Genomic DNA, 8820 nt, shown 5'->3' with positions numbered 1-8820 from the left:
GAGGATAGGGAACCTGAAATGACCCTAGCCTATAGCAATACTGACGAATATCTTGCATAGCATCCTAGAACTTTCATCTGGCGATGGATGGAGATAGAGACAGAGACCCACACTGGAGCACTGGACTGAGCTCCCAAGGTCCCAATGAGGAGCAGAAGGAGGGAGAACATGAGCAAAGATGTCGGGACCACGAGGGGTGCACCCACCCACTGAGACAGTGGAGCTGATCTACTGGGAGCTCACCAAGGCCAGCTGGACTGTTACCAAAAAAGCGTGGGATAAAACTGGACTCTCGGAACATGGCGAACAATGAGGGCTGATGAGACGCCAAGGACAATGGCACGCGGTTTTGATCCTACGCAATGTGCTGGCTTGGTGGGAGCCTAGCCAGTCTGGATGTTCACCTTCCTAGATATGGACGGAGAGGGGAGGACCTAGGACTTACCACAGGGCAGGGAACCCTGACTGCTCTTTGGACTGGAGAGGGAGGGGGAGAGGAGTGGGGGGAAGGGGAGAAGAGTGGGAGGAGGGGGAGAAGAGTGGGAGGAGGGGGAGAAGAGCGGAAGGAGGGGGAGGGAAATGGGAGGCTGGGAGGAGGTGGAAAGTTTTTTTTCTTCTCTTTATTCTCCTTTTATCAATAAAAAAATAAATTAAAAAAAAGAAAGAAAGAAGTGTAATATGATATAGAAATGAATACTCTACACTGGTAAGGACTTTGGTTTATTGACAGAAATTTCAGGTCAAATTTGTTATATACATATTTATAATCTTGTTTAAAGTATTATGTTTACACAGTTCATTTAAAATTACAATGTATAATTAAGAAATAGAGATTGAAAGAGGCACCTATAACAATCGAGCTTTTAATTACATTAGTTAGGTTTTTCTAGATATAAAGAGATATGTTTCAGTTAGATTGCTAATTCTCAATACTTCAAATACCTACAAAAATATACCATTTAAATGTTTTAATAACTTAGACTTTTCTCAACAGTGAGATATGTCTCCTTATACCAGCAGCAATTATTTCAGAGAGGTTGAAGAACATTGAAGAAACTCATGAAATTTGCATTCAATGTGACAAGGCTAGGCATTTGGGCAAGAAACTGTGTTTCTGCAACCAGCACACCCTCAAGCATCTACCTTGTGCCAGGCACAGAGGCTGGCCGGGAGGGGAGGCAGTCAGATGGAGAACAGAAAAAGGTTCATATGGGACTAAACACTGGGTTGGGTAACTGCAGTGGCCTTTTTCTGAGGGCCTGCTGCCTACTTTGCTCAGGGCTATTCCTGACTTCAGCTCACTGAAAGGGAGGCTGTAAGCAACGAAGTGATTGTCAGGTAAGCTTTCTGTTTTCCTGGTATGACACCAGTGACCATGCTGACATTGGGATGTGAGGAATCCCTGGAAGTCGGAAACCAGCTTGTTCATCTGGGGAGTTTCTCTTCTAGTAGGCACCACACATCACTATTCAGTGACTACATGGGATGGGACGCACCTACCCATGCAGGGTGACAGAGAAGCCCTGTAATCTTGACAAAAATCAAAAGAGTGCTGTGTTGAGTGACGGGGAGCTGTGGTTAGTGCAGGGGCTTCTGAATGGGGCCATCGATGTGAGGGATAGATCACCTGTGTGGGGACTTATGCTTCCTGTCAGGATGTTATCTAGAACCAGCCGGTCTATTCGTCTTTCATTATCACTGCGTCTCAGAAAAGCTCATTGATTTCGAGTACATAACTGTGGGCTGGGTTTGATTTCTCGGCTTGGTGATGAGATGGGAGAATGCCGTGCAGTAAGAGAGATGGGGTTCCCAGTCACTTTCCCTGGACTCTTGAGACGTGGACGCTTAGCTCTTATCCCCATCTGTGGGCTCACAATTTTCCATCATGCTCTGAAGACTCATGACTTCCAAGGACGTGGGATGGGAGGTTTAGCACTATTCTCTGAGCACAGCCTCCATGATCATCACAAGAGCAACTGGGGCTGCTTGCCAAAGAGCATCACATAGGGCTGTTGATTGTTGTCATCCCCTCCTACAAGAAGGGGCAGGAAGGGTCACTGGATCCTTCTTTGAGTATCCAGCCTTTGCTCCCAGCCAGTTGTATGAATTCTGACCTAGCTGCATGGGTCTCAAAAAGGCTCAAACCGGTCCAGAAACCGGTCTGAACTGGTTTCAGCCGGTCTGAACCGTGGGAAGCCTTACCCTCTCTAAGGAGTGGAGGGGGCCAGTGAGGTAGGGGGTGGAAGGTGGAGTGAGCAGGAGGAGGGGAGGAAGTGGGAAATGGATTTGCATGAAAAATGAGAAAAAATAGTTTTTTTTTTTTTTTTTTTTGGTTTTTCGAGACAGGGTTTCTCTGTGGTTTTGGATCCTGTCCTGGAACTAGCTCTTGTAGACCAGGATGGTCTCTAACTCACAGAGATCCGCCTGCCTCTGCCTCCCAAGTGCTGGGATTAAAGGCGTGCACCACCACCGCCCGGCTAAATAGTTTTTTTTAAAAAAAATAGATTAAAATAAATAAATCAGAAAAAATGACATGAATTATCAAAATAATAATTAACATTATGTCAGTCCCAGTTAAATAGTTAAATTGATCATCCCTTCATTTAATTGTTCCATTTTTAAATCATGCATTGCATAATCATACAGAGACCTAACTTTATCATAATTGTTTTTCTCATTTTTTAATGTTGGAAGAAGCTCTCTCTTTTCATGAATTCCCCCGTTTAAGAATTTTCAGTTCTTCGGTTGAGGAGCATCTAGTGATAATATTTCCTCTTTTGTCTTAGGATCAGAATGTTACAGTGGTAGAAAATTACTAGGGAGCTAGCTGGTCTTGCCATCCACACTTTTCCTTAAAAATTGTTATTTGTAATCTGCCTCAAGAATGAAGTCATTTGCAGGTAACCATTATCCAAAATCTATTTACAAGTTAAGAGCTCTCTGAGCCTCCAGCTATAGAATCATGTCAGTATAATAAATGGTGTGCATTGCCTTTGGGAAGATGAAGGTTACTTACCTATAAGACTGTTTTTCTGGGGATGTATCATTGCATCTCAGCCATTAGAAAGCCACTTACCTCCCCAAAGCAGTTAACCTGATGATTGGTTTCTGATTATAATATTTCTGTGGGAATACTGATTGATTCTCAGCACTTCATCTCCTGCCCCCATCCTTAAGAAGTCTGCAGATAATATTCATATAGGAGGAAATTCCTGTTATTACTTTGTTTCAGCAGGAGAAGCAAGGCTGTTTTTTTTCCCCAAACACTAACAGAGTATAACTCCTTAGCCAAAAGGCCTAAAATGTGTTCCAGTAGAGAAAGAACCAGTTTTGTTGTATACTATGAGAAAATATGAATGTCAAAATGTAGCACTCCAAAAAATCAAAAAATGACAGAAAAAAAGAGAAAATATGAATGCCAAACTCCTCAGATATTGTCAGAGTATGGGAGATGGGCATGTGTCTTAAAGAAATTACAGTGTCGGCTCTATATTCACAGCAGTCCTCAGACAAACTTGGATTATCATTGTGATATATGGAATGAACAAAACAAGATTTATATTAATCATTTCCATCATGATCACAATTCTTCTATGTCTAAGAACAATACCAAACTTTTTTTTTTCCAAGTAAAAGGTTTTATCCTTTTGACAAAGGGATTATAAGGAGCTGCTAGTGATTGCTATTTTTCAGGTGAATCAAAAAAAGTTGGGCAGTGATGCTGCTTACTTTTAATCACAGTACTCAGAAGGCATAGGCAAGAGGAGCCCTGTAAGTTCAAGGCCAGCCTTGTTCTACAGTCCTTGTCTACAATGAAAAGCCAGAGCTACTCAGAAAAAGCCCGTGTTGTAAAGCAAAACAAAACAAAACAAACAAACAAAAAAACAGCATCCATGAGTTAGCATACATTACTGGAAGTTCTTTTGACCATCTACTGACACATGTCTTCAATCTACACTAAAAAGGCCCACATATTTTTCCTGAGAGTTGCTTTAGTAATATGATCACAATAAAAAAAAAGTCATTTGCAAATATAACCCTTAAACTTGACTTGGTATTTGATGGACTGCATAAGTATTTAGAACATACATTATATACTTTAAAATTTGCACCTTTTATATAATGGCTATAACAATTATAATAATATGCATTCTTTTCCATATGTACCATTATTTGTAGCCCTACAAAAAGAATAAACATAAAGTACTTTCTGATAATTTAATAAACATAGAAAAATAAAAAAAAACTTTGCTTGATTGAAGTTGTATACGAAGTCTTAAAAGGAAAGCAGAGTTGAGAATGTTGTGAATTGGAAATGAGAGTACAGAAAAGGGGAACTGGAAGAGATGTTGGTCAAACGTGTCCAATTTCAATTTAAAACGATGAATACTCTACAAGCAGTTACGAGTTTAAAAATATACTTATTTTTATAAAAGATGATTGCAAAGTAAATTTTAACTATTCATTTATACATGAGTTTCAAAATGAGTCTACATATGCCATGGATAAAATCAAAAGCAGTATCAGCTATATGGGCGTTCATTTATCAGACCACTTTATTCTGCAAAAGGCTACAGGTGGTAATCTAGAAAAGTTAACTGTGATCTTAAACAATACAAGCACTGTAGTTGGTAGAGACAAGGTATAGAAGGATGCTGATGTGAGAAAATATGCACAATGAAACCAGAGTGGAATGGCAGTTTATAGATATCTTATAGTCAAAGGAACAAGTATTTGTAATAAGTGATAATATGAATAAAGGGTTCACTCTTTGCACTTAATAGTATTTGTTGGGGGCAGGGAATTAGCACAATCCTTGAGATGCGAAAATCTTCATTCACCAGAAGGACATCTTTAAAATCAACTTCCAGAATATAACTAATAAAAACTTGGTCATGCTTTGTGCCCTATTGGCAATAAAGATGACATTTCTCTTTTCTTTGTTCAAAGGTTATCTTGTTCCTCATATTTTTAGCTGCTGAAAAGCAATATAATTCTAGTCTAAAAGAAAAATGTGTTTTGTGCTTTGTTGGAAACTAATTAAACATTTTTACTTTATTCTTAAGTATATGATTTCTTTGCCTAAGTGAAGAAAATTGGTATATACTATTTTAATAACAAATAACTATATTTAGGGCAAAAAGGCATTGCAACCTGAGGAAAATTTTAAAGCACTGATATTCATAGAAGAACAGAAGAAAACTAATTGAGCAAATCTCATTCCTCCTGGTGATTTTCATTTGTTTGATATTATAGACAGAAAAAATGTATCTATCAGCCTCTAATTTTACCCCACCATCATAACATATATACACATTTATACGTGTATGTACATATGTATGTGTAGGTATGATTCACTAAGGTTTATATTAGCCAATGGTGAATTGAAGCATAGTAATTTCTAAAATAAATAAATTATTGGCTATTAACACAGAATTTTAAAGTGTCTTATTTAGAGAAAGTAATGAACTAAACAGATGTGTAGTGTCCTCATGGACTTAACAGGTTACAGAAGTTAAAAAGTCAAATAATAAAAATCATTTCATAATTAGCAAATGTGGTAAGGTGGCAGATGTTATTTAGAACAATTATGGGCTATTTTTATATAATTTTCCAAGAGTCCTCATCTATTCAAGGGTTTGCAGTAAAGCTGTTTGAGACAAGTTTGAAAGCAAGTAGCAAAAAGTGATTCTTATTATTTTATTAAATTTTAGCACATTTCAAATTTGAAGTGTTCATTTATAAAGGGCATATTTATTTATTTTTTATTAATATAAATGTATTTATTTATTTATTTTTATTGAGAAAAAAATTTCCGCCTCCTCCCAGCCTCCCACTCCTCCCCCCTCCTTTCCCCCTCCCCCCACTCGGGCTGCTGAGAAGCCAAGGACAAAGGCACTGGGTTTTGATCCTACTTCAGGTTCTGGCTTTGTGGGAGCCTAGCCAGTTTGGATGTTCTCCTTCCTAGACCAGGATGGAGGGGGGAGGACTTTGGACTTTCCACAGGGCAGAGAACTCTGACTGCTCTTCAGACTGGAGAGGGAGGAGGAGAGGAGTGGGGGGAGAGGGCATATTTATTAAATATGCAATTGTATTAGGTATTTTACTGTATGCTGGAGATGGAATAATGAATTAGCTGGCACAATTCTTGTTATTTTTAAGCCTGTAGTCTATAAAAGAGAAAATAGGTTGATGGTTTCAGTGTGCATGTTTTAGAAACAAACTTTTCTTTCTGAAAAGATTGTGTGCCTTCAATAAATCATTCGTTTACCATCCTTAAGTTCTTGACACTTTGATCTTACTTAAATACATTTAATATTAGGGGTCTGAATATATAACAACAGGTTTGGAGAACATTTGAAATGGGTTTCTCCCTTGTAATAACCCGATTTCAAAACCTGGAATTTAAAATGCAGAACAGAATGATATAAAGATTGGGTTCTGAGTCATATCTGTAGGTAGGAACATGACACTATAAACTGCCAGAAAGGTTTAATGTCAGTGTCTAGAACAGAATTACTAGTAAGTAACAAAGACCTATAGTTAAGGGTTGATGTGCAAGGTCTATTAAACATCTGGCAAGAAAATAACCATTAGATAAATCTATCTTAGTAACTTTAGAAAATTCATAGAAACAGTTGGAAGATGTAGATTGTCACAACTGTCTTTTTAGCTATTATCAATTCTCTTTCATTGAGTATATGTTCTCCATATAAAGAAATATTTGACAGTTTTTCACTCTTCTCCCTTGAGAATGTCCCATTTTCATCGTTAATAAAACAAGCCTATCTTCTTCATTGTGCTATGTCACGCCTCTGAATTCTTTCTGTATAAGTCAAGCGGATTAAGGTCAGAGAGACATTTTAGTAACCTTAAACATTCATCCTTCATTTTGTTCACTATGCATATGTGAGTTGTGATTTTGTCCCAATTGGATGTACTAGCTATTTAAAATGAGTGGGAAAAAAAAAGAATGCTTGATTACTTTTCCTCTTCAAATATCAAGATTTACAGATATAGACAAAGGTTTAGTGCCATATGAGCTCTAATAAGAAAGTATTCGCATAGAAACATTCTCACTCATGTAATATGCACACATAAACTTAGAGTAGATGCAATGTCGAAACTACTGCAGTAGTAACACTACAAACAAAATAATAAGCCCATCTGTCATAGTATTTTTTAAATCAATATCCTATGAATGTATCATTTGTTTAAACAAGAAAGAATTGTATCATTTTCTTTGTGATTTTCTATATTTTTACTATTATTGAAGTGAGAAATTTTGCCTCACATATATTTATAACATCAATATGGAAAATAGTTTTGAAATGTGGTTTGCATGTGAGAAAATATATATTTTTTCTTACATATTTGATGTGAGAAAAGAAGAGGTAGAATGGTCAATACAGGAAAAGAAAGACTGCAAAGGAAAATAACTTACCATTAATTAAACAATCTCATCATCATTTATCAAAAAAAAGACAAGACAAAGCAGGATGGGTACTTTAGTACAAATTATCTTTATTAGAAAATGCCATGATAAGAAGAATGTAAAATGATTTTAAATGTTAATGTCTAACAGGTTCAATGCAATGCCCATCAAAATCCCAGAAAAATTCCTCAAAGACATCGAATGAACAATACTTAAGTTCATATGGAAAAGTAAAAAACCCAAGATAGCCAAACAATCCTGTACAATAAAAGAACATCTGGAGGTATCAAAATCCCTGATTTCAAACTCTACTGCAGAGCTACAGTACTGAAAACAGTCTGGTATTGGCATAAGAACAGACAGAAGGACCAATGGAACCAAATAGAAGACCAGGATATCAGTCCACAAAGCTTCGAACAGCGGATTTTTGACAAGTATGCAAAAAACATCAAATGAAAAAAAAAGCATATTTAACAAGTGGTGCTGGCAAAACTGGATATCAACATGTAGAAGAATGAAAATAGACCCATATCTATCACCATGCACAAAACTCAAGTCAAAATCAATCAAAGACCTCAACATAAAGCCAGCCACACTGAACCTTAAAAAAAGAGAAAGTGGGAAGTACACTTGAATGCATTGGCACAGGGAACCACTTCCTAAATATAACACCAGCAGCACAGACACTGAGAGAAACAATTAATAAATGGGACCTCCTGAAACTGAAAAGCTTCTGTAAAGCAAAAAGCATGGTCAACAAGTTTAAAATTGATAAAGTAATTAAATTATGCAAATAAAATTATCAAATAAAATTATTTGATAGTCTCACAGTCTCAAGGTATGTGGACAATTATTTTTAATTATTTTTGTTTTATACCTCTTTTTTATAAATTATCATAATCAATTTACACTACTATTACTAAAGTTATGCCAAGAAATTGCTGCTAACAAACAACACTAGAAAGCTAAAACTATATTTGCTCCGAATTTCTCTCTGAGTCCTATTATATTTTAACATCCTAAAACTAGACCTATTCTGCCCAAGGAAGCTAATTAAAGAGTATCTATACACCACAAATACACAGAAGAGGCCTGAATAATACATGAAGATTGACTGAAGTCAATTTCTTTATATTTTGTCTTTATTCGTTAGGGAATTCTACAAAGAGTAGGAGGTGGAAATGGAGAAATAAATCCTATAAACCTTGCAGTCATTTGTGGTGCAGTATTAGAAGCTTTAAAGCTACACGTATGAAGGATATCTGGGCTGTAAAGTAAGCAGCCAGCAAGCCATGCATTTTGCTTTTTTCGCATATCTGTACCCTCTAGATTCCCTTGGTTGGTCAGTGCTTGTTTATTATGTCCAAATTATCTTGTATATTTGT

This window comes from Microtus pennsylvanicus, chromosome 15 (assembly GCF_037038515.1).
Source record: "Microtus pennsylvanicus isolate mMicPen1 chromosome 15, mMicPen1.hap1, whole genome shotgun sequence".
Classification (NCBI taxonomy): domain Eukaryota; kingdom Metazoa; phylum Chordata; class Mammalia; order Rodentia; family Cricetidae; genus Microtus; species Microtus pennsylvanicus.
Note: the sequence above shows the minus strand (reverse complement) of the source record.